This window comes from Schistocerca nitens, chromosome 6 (genome assembly GCF_023898315.1).
Source record: "Schistocerca nitens isolate TAMUIC-IGC-003100 chromosome 6, iqSchNite1.1, whole genome shotgun sequence".
NCBI classification, from domain to species: Eukaryota; Metazoa; Arthropoda; class Insecta; order Orthoptera; family Acrididae; genus Schistocerca; species Schistocerca nitens.
Genome location: NC_064619.1, coordinates 241,488,747 through 241,516,081, shown reverse-complemented (window position 1 = coordinate 241,516,081; position 27,335 = coordinate 241,488,747). Strand labels below are relative to the sequence as shown.

General features: G+C 44.3%; 1 protein-coding gene across 2 annotated transcripts in view; it reads left to right on the top strand.

Moving 5' to 3' along the window:
* Positions 1-685: 685 nt before the first annotated feature.
* Positions 686-27,335, top strand: part of LOC126262292 (glycerophosphocholine phosphodiesterase GPCPD1-like) — a 271,804-nt gene continuing 245,154 nt past the window's right edge. For both annotated transcript variants that reach the window (XM_049958818.1, XM_049958816.1), the window contains exon 1: positions 686-894. The gene's annotated coding sequence lies outside the window, so the exon portion shown is untranslated. The remainder of the gene's footprint in view (positions 895-27,335) is intronic.

The following is a 27,335-nucleotide window of genomic DNA, read 5'->3' as shown; positions in this document are numbered from 1 at the left end:
TCTGCTAGTAGAACATAATGGTGAAGATCAATCAACACTTGCCGTCAACAAAAACTGAATTTTTCTTGGCTATGTAACCACAAACAAAAAACAGCTTATAGACGCTAGAGCAAACAAGAAGCGTGAGTTAACGGCGGTAATCTCAAAACCATAAAGGTGGAGAATGTTTGCTAATTAGATTATTGAGTACTAAGGGTTGCTGGCAGAGGTAAGTAGATACCAGTAAGCGTCATGGTTCTGGTATCAGAACACTGATAATCTAGGTGGTTCACCCAAATAAGGTAGTTTCACACAGTAGCACCTGGTAAACAAAGAGTTGAGGATTCTGTGAAGCGGGTGACGTACGTGCAGGCAGGGCAGGAGAGGGTAATGTACAATATTTTCCTCATGAAAGTTCCAGAAAATGTATCACGCCTAACTTTATTTGAAAAGAAAGGGGTTTGAATCGAAGGCAATAAGCCGTCGGTATTTGCAAACAGAGCGCCGTGTTTAGTGCACTTTTTTTGGCGGCAGAGACAGAGAGAGAGAGAGAGGGGGGGGGGAGACGGAGAGAGGGGGAGAGAAAGAGGAGAGAGAGAGGGGGGGGGAGAAAGAGAGAGAGAGACGAGGCGGGACTTGTGGAGCGCCAGCGCTCGCCAGAGCCTTGGGCAGTGGCACGAGGCACGAGGCAGGGCTTTGGCAACGGGTCTGCCCGCCACGTCACACCGTCAGACTATTCTGGTCTTTGTACTCTGACCACCTGACGTGGATAGACCTGCACCTGGCCATCGGTTTTCTCTGAGTGTGGTTTGCAGACAAAATCGTGTTAGCACAGCCTTACAGTGTCCGTCGCTCACACTCCACCAATTTCCTCTTTCCACACGGAGAGCAAGACGCTAGAAAAAGGGAAAGCAGGTAAAAGTTGCAGTTCTGTTACTTACTGGTATTTACTATTTCTCCGCTCATATTGCTGTGCAGTTCCCAAGTGCGAGTTTCGATTACTCTATAACACCGCTGTTAATAAACTGCTCGTATGTCGTAATATCCAGTGTTCCGCTATTTACAAGTCTTGCATATGCCGTTGTCAGCAACATTGGCAACAACTGATAAACGATTCTGCACTGCGCTCCTGTTCAGTAAAAAAGGCATCTATAGCTAGCTGTCATAATAGTCGTAAATTATGGCTATTTAAAAACGTAACTGGTGTTAAGAAACTGCTAGTGTGTCGAATACCGAATGTTTTATTTATTTTACAAGTCATAAACATGGCATTGTCAGCAACCTGACACCAACGGGTATAAGACTTTGTACTGCACTCCCGTTCATTAAAAAAATATGTGTAGCAGCTGTCATAATATGCAAAATTACGGCTATTTAAAGACACAATGTAAAATATCTCAACATTGCTTATATATTGTGTTTGTTACTGTCACAGAATACAGAATACGTCAGTTGTACTGCCATCAATTAATCCGATCTAATGTAAATTAAAACAGACATTTCTCAGAGAAAAACTCTTGTCAAAGCGACACAGCATTTTTAAGATTTTTTTTAACATTTATTTAAAACCCCGCATCCTTAAAAACCACAAAAGGAAGGAAACTTAAAAGCTGTCAGTCATCATGACATACAAAAGTCGCTGCTGATTATTAATGAGGATAATGTTGATATCGACCCCAGGATTATAGTAGCTGGTTCTTTTAATATTATTTCAAAACTAGAAATGATAGAAACCAGTAAGCACTGAATCTCTCTGCACTATTTTATTTGTTTAATATATGATGCTACACTGATAATATATTCCCATAAACACAAATATGTTCATAAAACAGAAAACTGAAATACAGCAGACTTGGAGAACTTCACATTCTCTGACGATGTCTCGCAAGTGAATGTCCAATACTTACAGTCAAGTCAGCACATCAGGTCTTCACTAAGTTACACACACAAACGAGTCCTCGAACGTGTACTACGCCTTCTTTTTTTGTATATTACGTATTTTCGCAAAATAACATAAAGATAGCAGCAATACCATGGTACACATCAAGGTTTTCGGGAAGTTTTCTTTGGTTGTAAGGCAAATGTCGGAACTGGTAATTCCCGCCACCTATATATTCCCAGTCGATAACCAACCCACCACCCTTCCCCCTTGTCTTGATTTAGTTCGGCTATCGAACCAGGGCAGGTCCTTACGATGTGCGCCATGGTTTTCATTTCAGCACTAACCACAGTCAGACAACTTTGAGCAGTCGCCACCAGTACAGAACTGAAGCACTGTTTCCGACTACACGGAGTACCCTGTTAAGTTTGGTCCAGGAGGAACGAGGGAGGTTGAAGACTGCCAGTTTCGCACAAGGACAATGTTGCTCAACGTCCGCGGTTTCATACTCAAAAATACACTGCACGTGTCTTGTGGATGATGCGAATAGAGCAACAACGAATAGAAACTGCCATACCGCCTCTGGAGCCTCAAAATCCTGAAAACTGAGAAACAAATCCACTGCCATATCTCTCTCAATCACTATTTTACAAAACTAGGTTAGCTTTTTCCTGTCCCTGAATTATTTTATTCTTATTTTGCGTGAAATAATTCTGAGGTGGATGCTGTCGCCGACTGGTATTTTGTTTGATGTGTTTTTTCGCTGTGTTTTATTCAGATAACGGTGGAATATCGGTCAGTAGCTGGAGTCTTTGATCATTTAATGAAACTCAGAGGAAAAGAGAAAGTAATTTTATCTACTACAACACTGTTTCAAGACGACTTAGAGCTCAACCAAGGACGAAATGTATACACAAAGCGAGGAAAAAGGCCCGATGGAAATAGATTCACCAGCGAAATAACGCATAATGGCTATCACATGGCATTAATCTTCTAAAATGACTTCTGCTATCACAAGCAAGTACATTCGGTTCATCCCGATCTTTTGCCGTGAACAATGTTGACTTCGACGGAGGTTTGTTTCTCGTTATACGTCATCTGATCTTGAGCCAAGCCTAGTACTCTGTTACTCAACTTGCGGGCATGCTGCCGGAGTGGAAACACGTTTGAAAGAAAATACGAATCCGACGTCGAGATGGTTTATGTTTTTAAAACTTTCAGCGTGGTGTTTAGTTCCAACAGAAGTCGTGCTTTGCAAATCAGTGTTACGAAGGTAATAATGGCAATAAACTTTCTACGGCGCTGCGCGTGAGAAGCCACTACAGCATTCATAATGAACGCAAGTAAAATGAACCGCAATGCAGCTGTAATTGGTGATTTCTTTATAGCCACAACCGGTTTCGCTTCATTAAAACAGCATCCTCAGGTGAAAGCGGTGTCAAATTAGCTCACCAAGACGACCACAACGATTCCCTGAAGAGGGGAAATCGTCGAAATAAGTAAAACAGGACATCGGGGCGAATAGTGCGATGGCGCACCCGTGTGGTTGTAATGGTACACCTCGGAAGGCGGTAAGGTGTGTACTCACAGTGACTCACGGCGACTGTTCCCAGGATAATCCATCGATAGAACTAACTCTCAATTCAAACCTTTTAGTCCCCTTTCTTGCATACGTTGTATGTGATATAAGAGTGCAACCGCTGGTCTACAAGCACTTTCGTTACTGTATTCTCCTAAGCACAGCATTTCACTGGCATGTTGTCGGGTGTTTATCGAAGCACCCTCTCTCATACGATCCAACATAATTACCTCAAATTCTACCGTCCTAACAGTTCTTTAGGGAAACCTTGGGCATCTCTCCGTTACCACTTTTCCATGGGCTCCCAAAGTGGGTTTTCGTGATCCGATTTCCCAGTACAGCTTCTGATGGCAGCGCAAACAATGTCGAGATGAGAAATGCGTAATTAGCTGCCAAATATTCTGTTCCAAAATTAATTTTTCCGTAATGAAACGTATCTGGGTTGTCAGGTTCATCTTAAAAAAAATAGCTGCTAATCTAGTGGCTGGAGTGACTACTTGAGCAGTGAAGCATAAGAAGAATTACTAGACTCAGGAAGAAGTCGCCCTTTTCCTGTATTGAAGAGAAACAGACATCGTGCTGACTACATCAGAAACCAGAATAGTTGATTTTCAGAGGTCATTCCTATAAAACAACTGATGATCGAAAAACTTATATTTGGCAGAGCTAGCAAAATCGATACAAGCCTTAACATATAAAAACGACGGCGAAAAACGGTTCCCGAAATTTTCATCTTTTGGAAGTTCTGTTACATGTAAACATAGCGTATTCCTTCAGCTTCACAGTTTCTCTTAAGTTTCTATCCATGCTGATAAATTTATTCCAATTGGATTGGTAACTATTACTATACTTTTCTCTATGGATTCGTTCGGCTTTCCACGTTCTGAATCCTGCTGCACCGTACAGTAAATGCATATCTGCAAGCTCCGGTGACGAGTAATGCTCCATCTTCGACTACCAGTCATAAAACGTAAACTATGGTTCACTCTACCGCGCACACATCATAGGCGATTATGTATTGGTTCTAAAGGCAGCGCCAGCAGTGTATTAATAGATTAGGCAGACGGTTCTCTGTTTTGAAAAATAAATAGTTTACAAACATGCGCAACATTCAGCTGGGTGAGTGAGGGAGAAGGGAAACAGTTAAGCCCCTCACGTCCTTCCGCCTTGCGGCTGCCTATGGATTGTTTTAGCAGTCCAGAAAATATTGCATTTCTGGTAGACTTGATTGACAGCGTCGTTGTGTTATTTACAGCTCCACTGCCAAAGGCGAAAATTCTAGCGAAAAGTGAATGCAGACATCACATCTACACTAATCAGCCAGAACTTTATGACCACCGACGGACTATCGATACAAACTCGTCCAGGCGATAGCATCGTCATCTGGTGAGCAAACACTGCTAGTCAGACACACGTACGGTGCCTGTAGTATCAGTGAGCGTCCTGACGTGTGCAGAATGGAGAAGGCGCGCTATCGATATAATTCACCGATTGCAGATCCTGATAGCCCGGACGCTTGGCACGAGCGTTTCGTAAACTGTGCGACTTGTCCGGTGTTCGTGGAGTGCTGTGGTCTGTGTCTTCAACACGTGAAGAAACCAAGTGATCGGACGTCGTAGGCTAGGCAGACTGGTAAACCAGGACAGGCCGCAAACTGTAGCGGAACTAACATCAGACTTTAATGATGGGCAGAGTGCAAGAGTGTCTGAACACACAGGCCGCTCTGGGTAGCCGTGCGGTCTAAGGCGCCTTGTCACGGTTCGCGCGGCTCCTCCCGTCGGAGGTTCGAGTCCTCCCTTCGGTATGGGTGTGTTTGTTGTCCTTAGCGTAAGTTAATTTATGTTACATTAAGTAGTGTGTAAGCCTAGGGACCGGTGACCTCAGCAGTTTGGCCCACAGAACTTACCACAAATTTCAAATTGTCTGAACACACAGTGCCCCGAACACTCCTAACGATGGACCCCCGCAGCCGAAGACCAACGCATGTGCCAATGTTCACACCACGACATCGGTAACAGCGATTGGAATTGTAAGGTGTCAGGCACATCCAACACCTTCCATGAAAACCCTGACATGATAAGCAAATCCAGTAGTATGTCACATAGCTCCGAATAAATCGTGACATTAAAGTAACCAAAGTAGTACGAGTAACGAGTGAGCAAATGAAATACCACAGACTAACACAAGAATGCCTAAATGCATGTCATACCTTCCCACCGTGAGACAGACGCAGTTCCGAGGGGAGAAACGAGAACAGAAGCCGAGAGCAGAACCGTGTTAAGCTGGAAGGCCCTACGATAAGGGACGGACGGACACCCACGTCGCCAGCTAACCGCTAGGACCACACCACCCGCAAGTTTTAGCGTGAGACTTTTTCGCGTCTCTGTTACGTCAAGACCACCCCCCCAGCCAATGTTAAAAGCTAGAGCCCTTCAGAAGAACAGTATAGATCTTACGATAACACAAAAAGGGCTACACCACCCGCAAGTTTTAGCATGAGACTTTTTCGCGTCTCTGTTACGTTAGGACCACCCCCCAGCCCGTGTTAAAAGATAGAGCCCTCCAAAACAACAGTATAGATGTTACGATAACACTAAAGGGCCACACCAGCTGCAAGTTTTAGCGTGAGACTTTTTCGCGTCTCTGTTACGTTGCAAACTTTAAAAATATTGCCCCACCACGAAAAGTATAACGTTTCTCATTGGATAGACAGAATTTTTGTAGGCGGAGCTTAAGGTTAACATTGAGACCCTCATTGGTCAGATGAAAACACAGCCAAATAGTTTTTTTTAAACCAACTTCGGTAAATTGTAGTAAGGAGAAGTTAGAGAAGAGTTGCTTCCGAGACAGCGAGGTGAGCGGAGCTGTGCTGCCCGCCGCCCCCTGACGAACACTGACAAGGTAATGAACGCACGCGATGCCGCATTTTTGAGCGCATAAGGCTTCACTCAGAACTGCAGAAGTCTCATCTGTTACACCCCCTTTTTGCGTAATACTAGTGTCGATCGTCAATTAAAGCTCATGATGTTCACATTTGCCACTCGAAGTAAAAATCTGAAACGCGATGATTTTTCTGTTATATAGTTATTGAGAAGCCACATCAGCCACTGTAATTTACGACAAGTTAGATAAGTAATTAAAGATAATTGAGGGTCACTGTAGACCATTTTGATGGTTTTCTCTCTTGTGAAACTTAATTTAAACCTAGATTATAGATGTGATATGGCATAGGTCATCCTTCGATCCATTGTAGAACTTGGAAACCCACTCAGGGAATATTCGTTCACATTTTTGTTGAACGCAGTTGGTTTTTACCATCCTCTATTAAAACATTTCCTTTTATCAATAGCGCAATTTATAAACAATGTTTTGTGAGTAGAATAAAATTTCCAATGGTTAACTTAACTGCTTTTTCGACGTTATTTTACCAGCTAACTAAAAATAGGAAAGCCTTGAACCCCTTCCACTAAATTTAGTTAGTATTAAGATTCTTTTACAGGGAGTGCAGTAGAGCTGACGCTGAAATCATTAAGTATTTGGTTATATCATCGCTAGTCTCACTGACCTCTTCTGAATTCTACATGTCATGTGTGGTCTGGCGTCTCCTTACCAGCAACAGGTCCCAGGTTCAAACTAGTCAATTCCCTAAAAAACACGCTCAGAGCGTCGTTGCGCGAAAGTGGTAGGGAGACACGATATAGAACAAACAGACACCACGCAGAATGTTTAGAGAATGCGCACGTGACCATCGGCACTGGACGTTGGCGGAGTGGCAGATTGTTGCATAGCCTGATGAATCCCAATACTTCTTCATCATGCCGATGGTAGGGCGGGAATCCGTCATCTTCCAGGGCAATAGCTCCTTGACACCTGTACAGCAGGACGGAGACAAGCTGGCGACGGCTCCATTATGCTGTGGGGAATATTTAAGTGGGAACCCATGGGTCCAGCGGAGCTCGTGTAAGGCACCATAACGGCCAAGGAGTATCGTACATTGGTTGGAGACCATGTACTCCTCTTCATTACGATCATGTTTCCCGACGGTAGTGTCATTTTTCAGAAAGATGATTCACCATGTCACAAGGCAAGGAATGTAGTGGAGTGTTTCGAGAATCACAGTGACGAGTTGCAGTTGACGTGGCGGCCCCCCAACTCGCCAGATGTGAACCCGATCGAACACATCTGGGATGAAATTGAAAGTGCCGTCACAGCTCATCGCCCCCTCCTCGCAATTTACGGGAATTAGCTGACTTGTGGGTGCAGTTGTGATGTGAACTCCCTCCAGCGACCCCCCCTCCCCTCCCCCCAAGGCCTCATTGCTTCCATGCCACGACGCGTCGCCGTTGTTATCCGTGCCAAAGATGAACATACCGCCTATAGGTAGGTGGTAATCCTGTCGATGTTTTCAAAAAATGGCTCTGAGCACTATGGGACTCAACTGCTGAGGTCATTAGTCCCCTAGAACTTAGAACTAGTTAAACCTAACTAACCCAAGGACATCACAAACATCCATGCCCGAGGCAGGATTCGAACCTGCGACCGTAGCGGTCTTGCGGTTCCAGACTGCAGCGCCTTTAACCGCACGGCCACTTCGGCCGGCTGTCGATGTTTTAACTGAATAAATTGAAACTTGTGGCGTAACGAGAAAAGCACATTTCCGAACGGTCTACTCGACGGGAGGCACTAGTCACACCACATTTACATTTAGTAGCTGCATTCACAGTACCAGTAAAATGATTGATACAGTATTTACTGATACCAGGTACACCAATTATATTTAGGAACTATCAGTCCATTGAAAACGTGAAAGATTTCAAATGTTTACGCAGTGTTCGACCAGAATCAGCGTTTCCGAAGAGGGGAGGGGGGGGGGGGTTGTGTGGAGAGGAACTTAAGGAACATTATTTGTAGCAGAAATAGTGGTAATACCAGTAGTAGTAGCAATATTGGTGTGTTATTGACATAGAACATGGTACTCGCTCACTCTCTTGAATACGTTTGTACTCAACGAATAGTGAGATTCGAATTGGAGCTGCTGAAATTGCGACTCTAAATGCCAACCCAACTAATGAACCTGAGAGTTGTTTATCGTTTAGGATACGATATGATACTTTTGCTTGCCTACTTATCTCGCTCTCGTACCATGTACAGCCTGCAACGAAACTGTTTCGTGCATTCTTCTATTTTTTGAAGAGCAGTAATAGTACTTAGAGTAAAAAGAAAAAATTCTTCCCTGGCAGGGAAGGAATTCTTGTTTGACGAGCCGCCGGGAAAATAAGTTAATGAGAGGAGAAAGTCCCACTCCCGCCCCCCGTTATTTCGAAGGCTGTGCTGACGTCGCTCAAACCTCTTCACAGTTACAACCTTCACGCAATTTTATGCATGAAAATGTTTCTGTGTACTATCCTATCTAGACCACGTCACCCCCCCCCCCCCTCCCTCCCTTAGCTACATTTCTGCCGAGAACATTCTTCTCATCTGTACAGAATAGTTCTTTCAAAGTTGCAAATTTTAGGTCTCGCATCACATAACATATTCAGTACAGATCTCTTGATCTCGACTTTCCCTTTTTAGGATTCCTTACCGCGTGCGTAGTTTTGACGGCAATAATTGGGGTACCCTATATGTCAACTCGTATTACTGGCGGAAATAATCGCCTAAAATCCAATAGTAGGTCAGCCGTGACGGCAGTAGTCAGACCTCCCAAGCCAACGAGATATGCAGACCAGGCAACGAACATGTGACGTCAAAGTGGTCGGCTTGTCTACCACACTTCGCGAACTCTCGGCTCCATGCAGGACTCAAGGGAAATCAATATGCAATGGAACATGTACCCATTAAAATGAAACTCCATCCGAACAGGCCTTGAAGGCCGACCGCCGTGTCATCCTCAGCCTAGAGGCGTCACTGGATGCGGATATGGAGGGGCATGTGGTCAGCACACTGCTCTCCTGGCCGTTGTCAGTTTTCGTGACCGGAGCCGCTACTTCCCAATGAAGTAGCTCCTCAACTGGCCTCACAAAGGCTGAGTGCACCCCGCTTGCCAACAGCACTCGACAGACCGGACGGTCACCCATCCAAGTGCCAGCCAAGCCCGACAGCGCTTAACTTGGGTGATCCGACGGGAACCTGTGTTACCTATGCGGCAAGGCCGTTAACAGGCACCCATTAAAGGTCTTAATTCTGTCGTGTGCTAACGAGAGCTTGCATTCTCTTAAACGCGCAATCAAGACTGATTAAACTCGTCTGAAATAGTACTCGCTCTCCGCTGGAGAAGCCTACTGCACTCGCGTAGTGTCACGTGCTGTGGCGGACATGCTGCGGCCTGCCTGTCTCGTGGGCCTCGTCAGACGCCTTGGCCGCGGTGGGTCCTCCCCGGTAGTGTACCTGCATACTGTTGAGGTACCTCAGTGCGTTAAGCCCCCTATACACCGAAGCGAACGAGAATTCTGTCTGGCGTAAACGCTTGACGTGTGTGATTCTGTCGTGAACGGTTCGCATTCGCAAGTGTTCGTTTGTGTGATTCGTTGTGTGTCGGCCTTAGATCGAACCATCAAAGGAATTTCGCGGCCTCTTTGCTTCGGCGTTAGCTTCGACGAGAGACACAGTGCACTTGCTTTGCCGCAGTGTGCTGTTTTCCTCGCGCAATCTGTTGTTGGTGTTGTTTATTGTGGTGATGAGTGGTTGGATGAAAGCGTACCTCTGTTGACAGAAGAGTATGGACCTCATAGGTTCTTGTGGGATCCTAAAGATCCAAATCATAAAATGCTCAAGAAATAAAACGAAGCTTGACAAGAAATTGCCAAAGTGTTGGCGGTGCCAACACAGCAATTTGTTTCTTGGAATTTCCATAGTCGAAAAAATGCCGTTAAAATAAGAATATAACGTAGATTAATGTAAAATAAAAATGCGCGAAAAACCTGGCCATTCTCATGGCTTACATCCAAGGTATACTATGTTATCAAAAGTATCCGGACACCCCCAAAAACATACGTTTTTCATATTAGGTGCATTGTGCTGCCACCTACTGCCAGGTACTCCACATCAGCGACGTCAATAATCATAAGACATCGTGAGAGAACAGAATGAGGCGATCAGCGGATCTCACGGACTTCGAAAGTGGTCAGGTGATTGGGTGCCACTTGTGTCATACGTTTGTACGCGAGATTTACACACTCCTAAACATCCCTAGGTCCGATGTGATAGTGAAGTGGAAACGTCAAGGGACACGTACAGCACAAAAGCGTACAGAACGACCTCGTCTGTTGACTGACAGAGACCGCCGACAGTTGAAGAGGGTCGTAATAACACGAGAATTCCAAACTTCATCAGGATCTACTGCAAGTACTATGACAGTTAGCCGGGAAGTGAGAAAACTTGGATTTAATGGTCGAACGACCGCTCACAAGCCACACATCACGCCGGTAACTAACAAACGAAGCCTCGCTTGGTGTAAGGAGCGTAAACATTGCACGATTGAACAGTGCAAAAAACGTTGTGTGGATCGACGAATCACGGTACACAATGCGGCGATCCTATGGCAGGGTGTGGGTATGGCGAATGACCGGTGAACGCCATCTGCCAGCGTGTGTAGTACTAACAGTAAAATTCGAAAATTCGGAGGCGGTGGTATTATGGTGTGGTCATTTTTTCATGGAGAGGGTTTGCACACCTTGTTGTTTTGGGTGGCACTGTCACAGCACAGTCCTACACTGATGTTTTAAGCAACGTCTTGCTTCCCACTGTTGAAGAGTTATTCGGAGATGCCGATTGCATCTTTCAACACGATCGAGGAGCACCTGTTCATAACACGCCCTGTGGCGGAGTGGTTACACGACAAAACATCCCTGTAATGGACTGGCCTGAACAGAGTCCTGACCTGAATCCTATGGAACACCTTTGGGATGTTTTAGAACGCCGACTTAGTGCCAGGCCTCACCGACCGACATCGATACCTCTCCTCAGTGCAGCACTCCGTGAAGAATGGGCTGCCATTCCCCAAGAAACCTTCCAGCACCTGATTGAACGTATGCTTGCGAGAGTCGAAGCTGTCATCAAGGCTAAGGGTGGACCAACACCGTACTGTATTCCAGCATTACAGATTGAGGGCGCCTCGAACTTTTGAGTCATTTTCAGCCAGGTGTCCGGATACTTTTGATCACATAGTGTATCTGCCTTAACGTCATAGTTTAGCTACTGTTTTACGAGATATAAATACGGGAACAGAATAAGTATAAATTGTTTTCCCTCCCATAAAGATGGGGCTGGTCTTTCGTATATTTTTAACTTGCGTTACTCATTTTTTAATGACTGTGTCTCCTGCACATTTACGTTTATAAGATCCATGAGTGTTTCGCATATGGTACTAGATACTTCAGGGATTATTTGGAAAACAGATGCGGTTGATATACGAAATAAATATTTGAGGCTAGCGTAACTGTCACCTATTACTAGGAATCGCAACGTTAATCCTAGACTCTCTCTTTCTGATACGTGTCTTGGTTTGAAATTTTCGGCCGGCCGAAGTGGCCGTGCGGTTAAAGGCGCTGCAGTCTGGAGCCGCAAGACCGCTACGGTCGCAGGTTCGAATCCTGCCTCGGGCATGGATGTTTGTGATGTCCTTAGGTTAGTTAGGTTTAACTAGTTCTAAGTTCTAGGGGACTAATGACCTCAGCAGTTGAGTCCCATAGTGCTCAGAGCCATTTTTTTTTTTTTTTAATTTTCGGTTCAGTTGCAGCTAGAAGAAGGCGAAAATCATCCATCGACATGTGGGTGAAGTTCTGGAATAAAGCAAGCGGTGGCTGCAGCCGCAGATCACTAACCAGAGACAAACCACCACTTCTGTCACGCCTGAACAATTATTCACAGACCCACATTTTTCGTTGTGTACGCCGTTTTGCTTTCCTGACCAACAGCGTTCTCGCTCTACAAAATAAACTAACTGTGTTTCTTTTCTCCAGCACACGGTATTAAACATAGATTAAGCAACTTTACCGCGACAACGTTCCCGCAAAAAAAAAAAAAAAAAAAAAAAAAAAAAAAAAAAAAAAACATATCCTATGCTTTTTTCTTCGTTCGCTCTACAGTAAACGCTTATTTGCAGTTGCAAGCCAATGACGCCGCGGGCAAGCGAACCCCCTGCGCATTGCTTGCGATTGCGCATTCATTTGTGTTCACTTCGGTGTAAAGGGCCCTTAAGATGAGCTGGCATTGCTGCTGCTTAGCTATCTCGCACGAGCAACACTCGACAGCTGCAATGTGGCAGGAGAATGTGCGCAGGAGGCGTTCGTGCCTTGTTTACTGCGAGCCACGCGGTGACACGTGATGCGCTGTTGTTTACAGGTACGACTGTTTTGCCAAGACTCTTTGTGAAGGCTTGCAGGTCGTCTAACCATCATGCATAAATACAAGTTGAAAAACAGGGTGAGAAGTTCTGCTCTATAGGTATGTACGACCTTCCTCTTTTCTGAAGACAATGACACTTGCGTAATCTACTGTACAAGGGCGAAAGTAGTAAGTTGTACCGATGCTTCTCCCAAGCAAGCCTGCCGCATAAAATTGTTGCTTTCAGTAATTTCTTAGCGCTGCTACAAGTCTTGACTTACAAGTTAAGGCATAAGTCAATAGTGATATTTTTCGTAAACTTCCCATTGATTTACTTACATTTCGGCTGAGTTCAGAAGGCTCACTTTTGCATCTGATTCTGAGTACAGCTGTCAGACTTGGCGATGATGATAATGATGTTTGGTTTGTGGGGCGCTCAACTGCGCGGTGATCAGCACCCGGTCAGACTTGACGATAGACGTCAACGACACTAACATTCGTGGTCTACAAAGAAAAATGTCGAGTCTGTTCCCCCTGGACTCTCTCCGACCCCAACTTATCTGCCAAATTTCCGATCGTTTTTCTGCTATCTCTCTCCGTAATCGTCATATTCAGATTTATTACTTTAACGCTGACACTTTATAATGTTTCAATTTTTTTTGCTGTCTATCTGAGCGCTTATTTATCAACAATTTCCTTGATTTTATGTAATAGTTTTAAAATTTCACTTCTTCAAATAAGCCACGTTTTTTTATCTTCACTTCTTCACCGTACTTCCCAGTTAACAGTGAACTCAGATTTTTTTAAAAAATCCTTAAAATTAGGATCGTGTTCCGTAAAAACTTTTCTGCGGCTATTTGGGTTTGTTTTGTTGCCATAGAGTAAATAATCCTGTACCTTGCCAAGTGTATGAACGAAAATTATTATGTCAATACATTATTTTATGGCGCTACTTACAGTAAATAATCTCGATCTCTCGATGTTTGTTAATGAAAATTATTATGTCTCAAAAATAATGCAGTTAGTTTTCTTCTACTCGTAACGTCTTCCGTTGTAAAAAAAAAATTCTGTAAGATAAATAAGATTTCGAGGTCAGCTTTCATGAAACAAATTCCATCGCCAAGAAATCGGTTTTGTTTCATAAACGTTACGTTTCTTTTGAAAGACGCTCTTGTATCATCGACGTAAAACTCATTAATGTAAGAAGACAGTACCGTGCTCTTCAGATAACATATACACGAAGACAGTACCGTGCTCTTCAGATAACATATACACTATGTGATAAAAAGTATCCGGACACCCCCAAAAACACACGTTTTTCATATTAGGTGCATTGTGCTGCCACCTACTGTCAGGTACTCCATATCAGCGACCTCAATAATCATAAGCCGTCGTGAGAGAGCAGAATGGGGCGCTCAGCGGATCTCACGGACTGCGAACGTGGTCAGGTGATTGGGTGCCACTTGTGTCATACATCTGTACGCGAGATTTCCACACTCCTAATCATTCCTAGGCCTGATGTGATAGTGAAGTGGGAACATGAAGCACACGTACAACACAAAAGCGTACAGGCCGACCTCGTCGGTTGACTGACGGAGACCGCCGATAGTTGAAGAGAGTCGTAATGCATAGTGGGCAGATATCTATCCAGACCATCACACAGGAGTTCCAAACTGGATCAGGATCCACTGCAAATACTATGACAGTTAGACGGGAGGTGAAAAAACTTGGGTTTCATGGTCGAGCGCCTGTTCATAAACCACACGTCACACCGGTAAATGCCAAACGACGCCTCGCTTGGTGTAAGGAGCGTAAACATTGCACGATTGAACAGTGGAAAAACGTTGTCTGGAGTGACGAATTACGGTTCACAATGTGGCGATCCGATGGTATGGTGTGGGTATGGCGAGTGCCCGATGAACGCCATCTGCCAGCGTGTGTAGTGTGTGGTGTTATGGTGCGGTCGTGTTTTTCATGGAGGGGGCTTGCACCCCTTGTCGTTTTGCGTGGCACTATCACAGTACAGGCCTACATTAATGTTTTAAGCATCTTCTTGCTTCCCATTGTTGAATAGAAATTCGGGGATAGCTATTGCATCTTTCAATACGATCGAACACCTCTTCATAATGCACAGCCTGTGGCGGAGTGTCCGCAGCTCGTGGTCGTGCGGTAGCGTTCTCGCTTCCCGCGCCCGGGTTCCCGGGTTCGATTCCCGGCGGGGTCGGGGATTTTCTCTACCTCGTGATGACTGGGTGTTGTGTGATGTCCTTAGGTTAGATAGGTTTAAGTAGTTCTAAGTTCTAGGGGACTGATGACCATAGATGTTAAGTCCCATAGTGCTCAGAGCCATTTGTGGCGGAGTGGTTCCACGACGATAACATCTCCATAATGGACTGGCCTACACAGAGTCCTGACCTGCATCCTATAAACTCCTTTGGGATGTTTTGGAACGCCGACTTCGTGCCAGGCCTCACCAAGCGACATCGATACTTCTCCTTAGTGCAAAAAAAAAAAAAAAAAATGGTTCAAATGGCTCTGAGCACTATGGGACTCAACTTCTGAGGTCATTAGTCCCCTAGAACTTAGAACTAGTTAAACATAACTAACCTAAGGACATCACAAACGTCCATGCCCGAGGCAGGATTCGAACCTGCGACCGTAGCGGTCTTGCGGTTCCAGACTGCAGCGCCTTTAACCGCACGGCCACTTCGGCCGGCTCCTTAGTGCAGCACTCCGTGAAGAATGGGCTGCCATTCCCCAAGAAACCTTCCAACACCTGATTGGACGTATGCCTGCGAGAGTGGAACCTGTCATCGAGGCTAATGGTGGGCCAACACCATATTGAATTCAGGCATTACTGATGGAGGCCGCCACGAACTTGTAAATCATTTTCAGCCAGGTGTCCGGATACTTTTGATCACAAAGTGTACAAAACCAAATGCCAGGTGTCAGTCGTTCAGAATCCACATGAAAAAATGACGAATAGCCGGCCGGAGTGACCGAGCGATTCTAGGCACTACAGTCTGGAACCGCGCGACCGCTACGGTCGCAGGTTCGAATCCTGCCTCGGACATGGATGTTTGTGATGTCCTTAGGTTAGTTAGGTTTAAGTAGTTCTAAGTTCTAGGGGACTGATGACCTGAGAAGTTAAGTCCCATAGTGCTCGGAGCCATTTGAACCATTTGAAAAATGACGAATATTTACTCCTTTTTCCAACCTTTGGTAAAACATAGGACAGAGACGTTATCAAGTATTTACTTGTTAGTGTCTTTCACGTCCATTGTTGTAACTCTCGTCTGTCGTCAATTCGGTAACATGCAAACAGTAAATTTTCAGGTGACAGAAAGATACCTGGAATTAAATTCAGTCATTTCTGGATTCGCTCATCGTCTGCTAACATACAAACGGATTCTCATAAACATCTATTTCTACCCACAGCTACGCAGAATACCTGCTGTGGGGAATACTTCATTCCCCTATGATTTCACTACATACGTTGATCCATGGACACATTAAAAAGAACAAAAGAAGAGAGAGAGAACCTTGTCTTTTTACTTCTTCATAGATCTGTCATAAAATGAGGTAAATATCGTACCTGTTTGTATACCCACCGAGCCACAGGAGAAAGCAAAGCTCGTCTTGAGTCCATAAGCTCCCTTACGGCAGCATAAAATGTCTAGTATCTCTTTTTAAAGACGACAAATTGCCTGTTGGCTTCTGTCTCGGGTTCTTCGGTCGACGTATGCTTGATGATTTTTTCGACGTTTCGCCAGCATGAGTCAAAGCTTCACCCTCTATTGCCGGTGGTAGACTGAAGTTGAACTTGCTGCCGCAGATTAAGTACGTACCTAGCGCGTCGACAACCGAGGGCTTTTCCGTGGTTATTATGTCAGACGACATTTACATTTATCCCTGCCGTTCTCCCGTTGCTAACTGCAGCGGTCATTCACTGCACCACGGGAATCCAGGGCTCGTTCACCTTGAGGCTTTCCTCTTTCTTGTTGAAGCTATTGTCATGTTTGTGCATTTCTATAGCTTCCCTGAAAAAGCGGGTGTGAAAGGTCTTCACTACAGCAAGAACTTTCACGTCGGCGATTTTTACTTTGTGGTCAGTCTCACATACCGCTTGCTATGACACAGCCGATTTCTTCACCCGCTGCAACCTGCAATGCCGCTTATGTTCGGTGATCCTGGTGTTGGCTGTTCGTCCAGTCAGTCCAACATAGACTTTTCCACATGTGCATGGTATGTGGTACATTTACGACATTGCTAGTGGGTCCTTTTCTCCTTTCCCGATCTGAGACACTTTTTGATCTTCTTTGTCGTTTTATAAATGGTCTGTGCGCCGTATTTGCACAATTTTTTTTTTTTTTTTTTGTCATCAGTCTACTGACTGGTTTGATGCGGCCCGCCACGAATTCCTTTCCTGTGCTAACCTTTTCATCTCAGAGTAGCACTTGCAACCTACGTCCTCAATTATTTGCTTGACGTATTCCAATCTCTGTTTTCCTCTACAGTTTTTGCCCTCTACAGCTCCCTCTAGTACCATGGAAGTCATTCCCTCATGTCTTAGCAGATGTCCTATCATCCTGTCCCTTCTCCTTATCAATGTTTTCCACATATTCCTTTCCTCTCCGATTCTGCGTAGAACCTCCTCATTCCTTACCTTATCAGTCCACCTAATTTTCAACATTCGTCTATAGCACCACATCTCAAATGCTTCGATTATCTTCTGTTCCGGTTTTCCCACAGTCCATGTTTCACTACCATACAATGCTGTGCTCCAGACGTACATCCTCACAAATTTCTTCCTCAAATTAAGGCCGGTATTTGATATTAGTAGACTTCACTTGGCCAGAAATGCCTTTTTTGCCATAGTGAGTCTGCTTTTGATGTCCTCCTTGCTCCGTCCGTCATTGGTTATTTTACTGCCTAGGTAGCAGAATTCCTTAACTTCATTGACTTCGTGACCATCAATCCTGATGTTAAGTTTCTCGCTGTTCTCATTTCTACTACTTCTCATTACCTTCGTCTTTCTCCGATTTACTCTCAAACCATACTGTGTACTCATTAGACTGTTCATTCCGTTCAGCAGATCATTTAATTCTTCTTCACTTTCACTCAGGATAGCAATGTCATCAGCGAATCGTATCATTGATATCGTTTCACCTTGTATTTTAATTCCACTCCTGAACCTTTCTTTTATTTGCATCATTGCTACCTCGATGTACAGATTGAAGAGTAGGGGCGAAAGGCTACAGCCTTGTCTTACACCCTTCTTAATACGAGCACTTCGTTCTTGATCGTCCACTCTTATTATTCCCTCTTGGTTGTTGTACATATTGTATATGACCCGTCTCTTCCTATAGCTTACCCCTACTTTTTTCAGAATCTCGAACAGCTTGCACCATTTTTTATTGTCGAACGCTATTTCCAGGTCGCCAAATCCTATGAAAGTGTCTTGATTTTTCTTTAGCCTTGCTTCCATTATTAGCCGTAACGTCAGAATTGCCTCTCTCGTCCCTTTACTTTTCCTATAGCCAAACTGATCGTCACCTAGCGCATTCTCAATTTTCTTTTCCATTCTTCTGTATATTATTCTTGTATGCAGCTTCGATGCATGAGCTGTTAAGCTGATTGTGCGATAATTCTCGCACTTGTCAGCTCTTGCCGTCTTCGGAATTGTGTGGATGATGCTTCTCCGAAAGTCAGATGGTATGTCGCCAGACTCATACACTCCTGGAAATGGAAAAAAGAACACATTGACACCGGTGTGTCAGACCCACCATACTTGCTCCGGACACTGCGAGAGGGCTGTACAAGCAATGATCACACACACGGCACAGCGGACACACCAGGAACCGTGGTGTTGGCCGTCGAATGGCGCTAGCTGCGCAGCATTTGTGCACCGCCGCCGTCAGTGTCAGCCAATTTGCCGTGGCATACGGAGCTCCATCGCAGTCTTTAACACTGGTAGCATGCCGCGACAGCGTGGACGTGAACCGTATGTGCAGTTGACGGACTTTGAGCGAGGGCGTATAGTGGGCATGCGGGAGGCCGGGTGGACGTACCGCCGAATTGCTCAACACGTGGGGCGTGAGGTCTCCACAGTACATCGATGTTGTCGCCAGTGGTCGGCGGAAGGTGCACGTGCCCGTCGACCTGGGACCGGACCGCAGCGACGCACGGATGCACGCCAAGACCGTAGGATCCTACGCAGTGCCGTAGGGGACCGCACCGCCACTTCCCAGCAAATTAGGGACACTGTTGCTCCTGGGGTATCGGCGAGGACCATTTGCAACCGTCTCCATGAAGCTGGGCTACGGTCCCGCACACCGTTAGGCCGTCTTCCGCTCACGCCCCAACATCGTGCAGCCCGCCTCCAGTGGTGTCGCGACAGGCGTGAATGGAGGGACGAATGGAGACGTGTCGTCTTCAGCGATGAGAGTCGCTTCTGCCTTGGTGCCAATGATGGTCGTATGCGTGTTTGGCGCCGTGCAGGTGAGCGCCACAATCAGGACTGCATACGACCGAGGCACACAGGGCCAACAGCCGGCATCATGGTGTGGGGAGCGATCTCCTACACTGGCCGTACACCACTGGTGATCGTCGAGGGGACACTGAATAGTGCACGGTACATCCAAACCGTCATCGAACCCATCGTTCTACCATTCCTAGACCGGCAAGGGAACTTGCTGTTCCAACAGGACAATGCACGTCCGCATGTATCCCGTGCCACCCAACGTGCTCTAGAAGGTGTAAGTCAACTACCCTGGCCAGCAAGATCTCCGGATCTGTCCCCCATTGAGCATGTTTGGGACTGGATGAAGCGTCGTCTCACGCGGTCTGCACGTCCAGCACGAACGCTGGTCCAACTGAGGCGCCAGGTGGAAATGGCATGGCAAGCCGTTCCACAGGACTACATCCAGCATCTCTACGATCGTCTCCATGGGAGAATAGCAGCCTGCATTGCTGCGAAAGGTGGATATACACTGTACTAGTGCCGACATTGTGCATGCTCTGTTGCCTGTGTCTATGTGCGTGTGGTTCTGTCAGTGTGATCATGTGATGTATCTGACCCCAGGAATGTGTCAATAAAGTTTCCCCTTCCTGGGACAATGAATTCACGGTGTTCTTATTTAAATTTCCAGGAGTGTATATTCTACACACCAACATGAATAGTCGTTTTGTTGCCACTTCCCCCAATGATTTTAGAAATTCTGATGGAATGTTATCTATCCCTTCTGCCTTATTTGACCGTAAGTCCTCCAAAGCTCTTTTAAATTCCGATTCTAATACTGGATCCTCTATCTCTTCTAAATCGACTCTTGTTTCTTCTTCTATCACATCAGACAAATATTCACCCTCATAGAGGCTTTCAATGTATTCTTTCCACCTATCTGCTCTCTCCTCTGCATTTAACAGTGGAATTCCCGTTGCACTCTTAATGTTACCACCGTTGCTTTTAATGTCACCGAAGGTTGTTTTGACTTTCCTGTATGCTGAGTCTGTTCTTCCGACAATCATATCTTTTTCGATGTCTTCACATTTTTCCTGCAGCCATTTCGTCTTAGCTTCCCTGCACTTCCTATTTATTTCATTCCGCAGCGACTTGTATTTCTGTATTCCTGATTTTCCCGGAACATGTTTGTACTTCCTCCTTTCATCAAGCAACTGAAGTATTTCTGCTGTTACCCATGATTTCTTCGCAGCTACCTTCTTTGTACCTATGTTTTCCTTCCCAACTTCTGTGATGGCCCTTTTTAGAGATGTCCATTCCTCTTCAACTGTACTGCCTACTGCGCTATTCCTTATTGCTGTATCTATAGCGTTAGAGAACTTCAAACCTATCTCGTCATTCCTTAGTACTTCCGTATCCCACTTCTTTGCGTATTGATTCTTCCTGACTAATGTCTTGAACTTCAGCCTACTCTTCATCACTACTATATTGTGATCTGAGTCTATATCTGCTCCTGGGTACGCCTTACAATTCAGTATCTGATTTCGGAATCTCTGTCTGACCATGATGTAATCTAATTGCAATCTTCCCCTATCTCCTGGCCTTTTCCAAGTATACCTCCTCCTCTTGTGATTCTTGAACAGGGTATTCGCTATTACTAGCTGAAACTTGTTACAGAACTCAATTAGTCTTTCTCCTCTTTCATTCCTTGTCCCAAGCCCATATTCTCCTGTAACCTTTTCTTATACTCCTTCCCCTACAACTGCATTCCAGTCGCCCATGACTATTAGATTTTCGTCCCCCTTTACATACTGCGTTACCCTTTCAATATCCTCATACACTTTCTCTATCTGTTCATCTTCAGCTTGTGACGTCGGCATGTATTGCACAATATACGGCCTATTCTGTCCGTCAATCGGGGAATGTATGACAGATGGGTCAAAAGCCTGAGAATGAGCACCAGTTTTCCGAAACACATCTCAGTTAAGAACTTGTTATTAACAACTCTTTACTGACATAAGCTGAGGAAAATTAGAGATGTTTCCTGATGATGTAACAAACTTTCAGAGTCGTGAAATTACTGCCGAAATCTGGAAGTAAAGCCACAGCCAGCAGGCAGTAGTTGTACCATTTTTCGAAGGGCCCGTTCAGTACTGAGCACATCGATGTCCATGCATCGTAATAATTTCTGTTACGCTGAGGCAATACTGGGAGGAGGGCAAATTTTAGCGACTGAGGAGATATCACGAAGGGAGTTGCACAGAGTTCAGTATTGGGTGCAGTACCATACGCTATATTTGTGAGTGACCTAAAAATCAAATGGCTCTAAGCACAATGGGACTTAACTTCTGAGGTCATCAGCGCCTAGAACTTAGAACTACTTAAACCTAACTAACCTAAGGACATTACACACATCCATGCCCGAGGCAGGAGTCGAACCTGCGACCACAGCGGTCATGCGGTTCCAGACTGTAGCGCCTAGAACCGCTCGGCTACCCCGGCCGGCTGTGAGTGGCCTCCCACTTAACATTCACCAAGCCCAGTCAGTCCTTTTTGTAGATTACGCAAACATTATAATTTATGATATTAGTGAGAAAGCAACAGAAAATATTGTAAACAATATTTCATCATTTTTCGGGAGTACATTTGTGATATTATTAAATCTTTTTTCCGGTATTTCGGTTGACAACCTTTCAGCCGTTCTCCAGGTGAATCACTTGCTTGATTTTTAAACCACTTTACTGTGTGGAATAAACATTACCTGCCTGTAAAACTTCAAGTAACACATTGTCAAGAATGTTTTTCAAAGCATTATAGCAGAATCTCTGAAAATGCCTCTCAGTTAATTTCGGGTGAGCGGTCTAAGGCGCTGCAGTCATGGACTGTGCGGCTGATCCCGGCGAAGGTTCGAGTCCTCCCTCGGGCATGGGTGTGTGTGTTTGTCCTTAGGATAATTTAGGTTAAGTAGTGTGTAAGCTTAGGGACTGATGACCTTAGCAGTTAAGTCCAATGAGATTTCACACACATTTGAACATTTTTTTAAAATTTCGGATCAGTTTCGGACAAAAAATAGAATAACACCAACAATTAATGTAGCAGATGAACAGTAGCCGGTAAATAGGGGAAAATATTTTGTGTGCACATGTTGATAAAAAGTTCGAATAGAAGAAGGGGACAGTTATTATCCGCGCTGCTCGAACAACTAACGTCTCTTTGTATGATTGCTAGTTAGGAAACAAAGAAATCTTACCTATTCATATTTTTGAATTTTCTCAAACATTAGTGTGTTATGGAATAATTTGTTGAGCAATTCATCACTTAGAAAGAAAGTATTGGTTGCACAAGAGCAGACAGTGACAATAATATGTGGTGATCACTCACAATCACCTTCTAGACGCGTCTTCGGAGATTTAGCGTTTTAATCGCTTCTTCACCATACGTATTTTCGCTGGTGATATGCTTAATAAATAATCAATCAGAATTTAAGAAGGTTAATGATGTTCACAACTGAAACACTAGAAGAAAAAATGGCCTTTATTATTAATTACCAACTCTGTAAGAGGTTCTGAAAATGATTCAGTTTTCACTTACAACAATCGTTGGTCATTTGCACTATAACATAAAATGTCCGGCAGGAAGTAAAGAAAACTTTAAACGGTAGTCTAAAATCATTACTTCTGTACAATCTCTATTCAGTACGTGAAAGTTTAATTAAAAACTGACAATGTGAGTAGATAAAAGGAAAATAAATTTAAGTGTATGAATAATTATGCGAGTGATTTTAAAGACTAATATGTTTACTCTTATAAAATTGAAGCCAGTAAACTGTAAATAAGCAGCAGACGCATAAGCAAATCAACAACATGTAGAGTTTAAATTGATTTGATGCACATAATTTCGATAAAACTCGTGCAAATAATTAGCGGAATATCTAATCATCTGTTTCGACAAATCTTATTACATTTGGAAACGATCACACTTATCAATGATTCTCGTCAATTACTCTACAGGTTCTGCAGGTGTGTAGTAAACTACACAGCTTACGCTACTACATAAGAAAAACCTCGTATTGAGTCAGATCGGGTGAATGGTGCAGGCCAAGAAATAGTACGTCCACTTTCCATCCAACTCGGCCTCATGTAAGAAGTGATCCCTGTGCGTCAGCGGTACAATCTCGTTGTCTTCTTCTACAGAACAAGACCTTATAATTTTCATACAGTTGTGTTTTAACTCTGTGTGTTCCTTATAAGGTTCAAATTTTGTGTAGGAATGTGTGTTTCCGAAATAATTCGCAGCTAAGGAGAAATTAGGAGGGTGATATCAAAATGGAGAGAGCAAAGTAGTACCGCTTGTGTGCTGAAATGGAAACACTTGAAGATTGTAGCTGATGGACGTCATAGCGATCGTGAAATTGTTGAAAAACAAGTTTTCTCTCTGTATGATATTAATGGAAAAGTATTTTACAAGACAAGGCTGGATCAAGTCGAACCTTTTCCTCGTGTTTGACGATGAATAAAGTGTTGTACTTCAAAGTTATTTAAGGGGACTAGAAGGCTGTATGGTGGAATCTTCGGCGACAGTAAATGGATCTAAAACTCAAAGAACCTATGCACAAGATTGCTGTTGAGCCTATAGACGTGGAAACAATAGCTTTCCTTGAATGTAACATACGTATTGAGTAAGGTAAGATGAAACTTCCCTCCATGTGTCGGTTGGTTCGAACGCAGCGATGGTATACTATTAGAAACGGTATGCCTTTGCCTTCCTCCGACGTTTGAACCGATTTAACTAGTCAACTACAGGGAGTCAGCAGTTTACCATCAATTCTGAGTCACAGTTCAACGTGGCACTGCTTTTTCACATATACTATTACTCACGTCGTTTACAGAGGTGAAAGAAGCGATACGTGACAGAAACAAACTCCTCAGAACAATTGATGATCGAACGCTGGACCTTCGAATTTGTAGTTCAATAATACTTGTATTGAAAGGTGCACAATAAAGACAACATAATATACAGCCGACAATAAGATCAGTCAGTCTACAACATAACCAACAAGGAGACATCGCTGTAACTACAAGCAGTCTCTGTAAATCTGGGCCGGCCGAGGTGGCCGAGCGTTTCTAGGCGCTTCAGTCTGGAACCGCGGGACCGCTACGGTCGCAGGTTCGATCCTGCCTCGGGCATGTATTTGTGTGATGTCCTTAGGTTAGTTAGGTTTAAGTAGTTCTAAATTCTAGGGGACTGATGACCTCAGCCGGCCGCGGTGGTCTTGCGGTTCTAGGCGCTGCGGTCCGGAACCGTGGGACTGCTACGGTCGCAGGTTCGAATCCTGCCTCGGGCATGGATGTGTGTGATGTCCTTAGGTTTGTTAGGTTTAAGTAGTTCTAAGTTCTAGGAGACTGATGACCTAAGATGTTAAGTCCCATAGTGCTCAGAGCCATTTGAACCATTTTTTTTTTTTTTATGACCTCAGATGTTAAGTCCCATAGTGCTCAGGGCCATTTTGTAAATCTGGTAAACTGCTGTAACACCAGTCAACAACACATTTGTTGCATTGATATAATAATTAATACTGTTTTTATAAAACAAGAAAACTAAAGTAGATAGGAAGGAATACATTAATTATAACGAACAAAACTAAACTAGAAACCAACACAACCATACCTTCGACGACATTCCAAACCATAGGATTAAGTCTACTGTTAAACAAAACTTCGGTGGAACAGATTACTCAAGGACCTCCATCTTCCACTGCAGACGCCACTCAAATGACAATCAACAACAGCAGAATGTGAGTCCTTCTCTGTTCACAGAATGGCAGGTGCCTCAGCCAATAGGAGACCACTCCCCCCAATCGCTGTGTTCACCACTAAAACTGGGAGAAACTTTGCACAGGAAATAAACTTAATGGATAAGATATGAAAACTTTCAGGTCTGGGTATGACTTAGTGATTCTGATAAAGACGGCAAAGTACATGGGTCGTGACTTGAATGGAGGTTGTAAGACGAACATCAGTCAAAGTAAGAAAAGGGTAACTGAGTGCAGTTGAATCATATCAGATGATGCTGAGGGTATTACGTTACGGAGTGAGACGCTAAAAGTAGTACATGCTTTTTGTCTCTTGGGTAGCAAAACAAATGATGATTGCAGAACTGAGGAGGTAGAGAGTGTATCAAAAAGTAACATCCGATTTGGCACGTCTATATTTCTGAAACTAATAAACATATACAATGAATTTTGTTGTTTGATGAACGGGAAACTCAAAAGTTTTTTTGGTACCTTTTCATAGGTGTTGCATATGCCCCTTTGAGATGCACGGCGTACGTCAATGCTGTATTCAAACTGTTCCTACACTGCAGCGAGCATGTCTTGAGTTACAGCTTCCACAGCTGCTGTTATGCGATGTCTCAGTTCATTCATTGTTGTTGGTAATGGAGGCACATAAACACAGTCTTTTATAACCACCACAAGAAATAATCACATACAGCCAGGGCAGGTGATCCTGGAGGCCAGTAATGTAAGGCTGAATCACTTGGTCCAGTACGACCGATCCATCGTTCAGTAATCCTTCGATTTAAAAATTCCCGCACTCCCAGACGCCAGGGTGGCGGTGTCCCATCCTGTTGGCAAATGAAGTCGTTCACTCAGTCTCCAACTGTGGGTAAAGAAAGTTGTCAAGCATATCGAGATATGTGGTTCCCGTAACAAAAAAAAAAAAATGGTTCACATGGCTCTGAGCACTATGGGACTTAACATCTATGGTCATCAGTCCCCTAGAACTTAGAACTACTTAAACCTGACTAACCTAAGGACATCACACAACACCCAGTCATCACGAGGCAGAGAAAATCCCTAACCCCGCCGGGAATCGAACCCGGGAACGCGGGCGCGGGAAGCGAGAACGCTATCCTGTAACAGAAAGCTGGACCATACACCTTTTGCCGTGAAACTGCACAAAACACATTAATTTTTGGAGAGTACCTCTCATGTTGGACAACTTCATGTGGTTGTTCCGCGCCCTATTCTCACACTATGACGGTTCACCTTTCCATTTAACTGGAATGTTGCCTCGTCACTAAACACTAAGCGTGGAAGAAAACTGTCATCCTCCATCCTGCCAAGAGCGAAATTACAGAACTCCACACATTGTTGTTTGTCACCCTCACAAAGAGCTTGCAGTAGCTGAGTTTTGTATGGTTTCATGTGTAAACGTCGACCCAACACACGCCAGACGTATATCGGGGGCATGTTGAGCTGTCATGCTGCAAAGCCAACGGATTTCTGCGGACTCCTTGTGAAACTACGGCGGATGCATTCGACGTCTGTGTCAGACACTCGGGGACGGCCTGGCAGTTTGCCTCTACACAAACTACCTGTTTGCTCTGTGCTATAGGAGGATCCAAACCATACCTAGTACGAAAGTCCCTCTGAACAGTTATTACTGACTCGCACTGCGCAAAACGTAAAACACAAAACACTTTCTGTTGTCCCGACAACATTTTTACTAGAACTGAAGTGGACACACACTGCTGCTACCTACCGGAAACCATGTAAAACTCGTGAGTTTGGTCTTTCCATCAGTACGATGTTTACTCACGTATCTCAGATAACATAATAGTTATGATTTTTTTTAAATCGGACGATTCTTTGTGACACAACGCAAACTGACAGCAGCAAAAAACGCATTTCTGAAAAAGAAAACTTTTTTTCACATGGAAGTGGACGATAAACAGAACAGAGACAAAAAGCTTCTGAATTGTCGTGATATAGAATAATGCTGAACATTAGATGAGCACGTCCGACTCTTGATAAACAGGTATCGAATCGAGGATGAAAGAGGTTTAGGGAATAACTTGACTAAAAGAAGAGATATATTGATAGGATGCATCCCGAGGCATCAGGGGAGAGTTAATTAGTAAATGGTTGGAATAACTGGGAGAGGTGGGGGAGGGGTAAAATTTGTAGAGGGGATAATTAGTAAGCAGGTTCGAACGAATCCAGGCAGTAGCAATAGTTACGCATAGATGTAGAGACTGGAGTGGAGAGCTGCATCAAAGTAATCTTTGAATTGAAGTCATCTCTAATGTCCCGCCAGTCCAGCGATATGGAG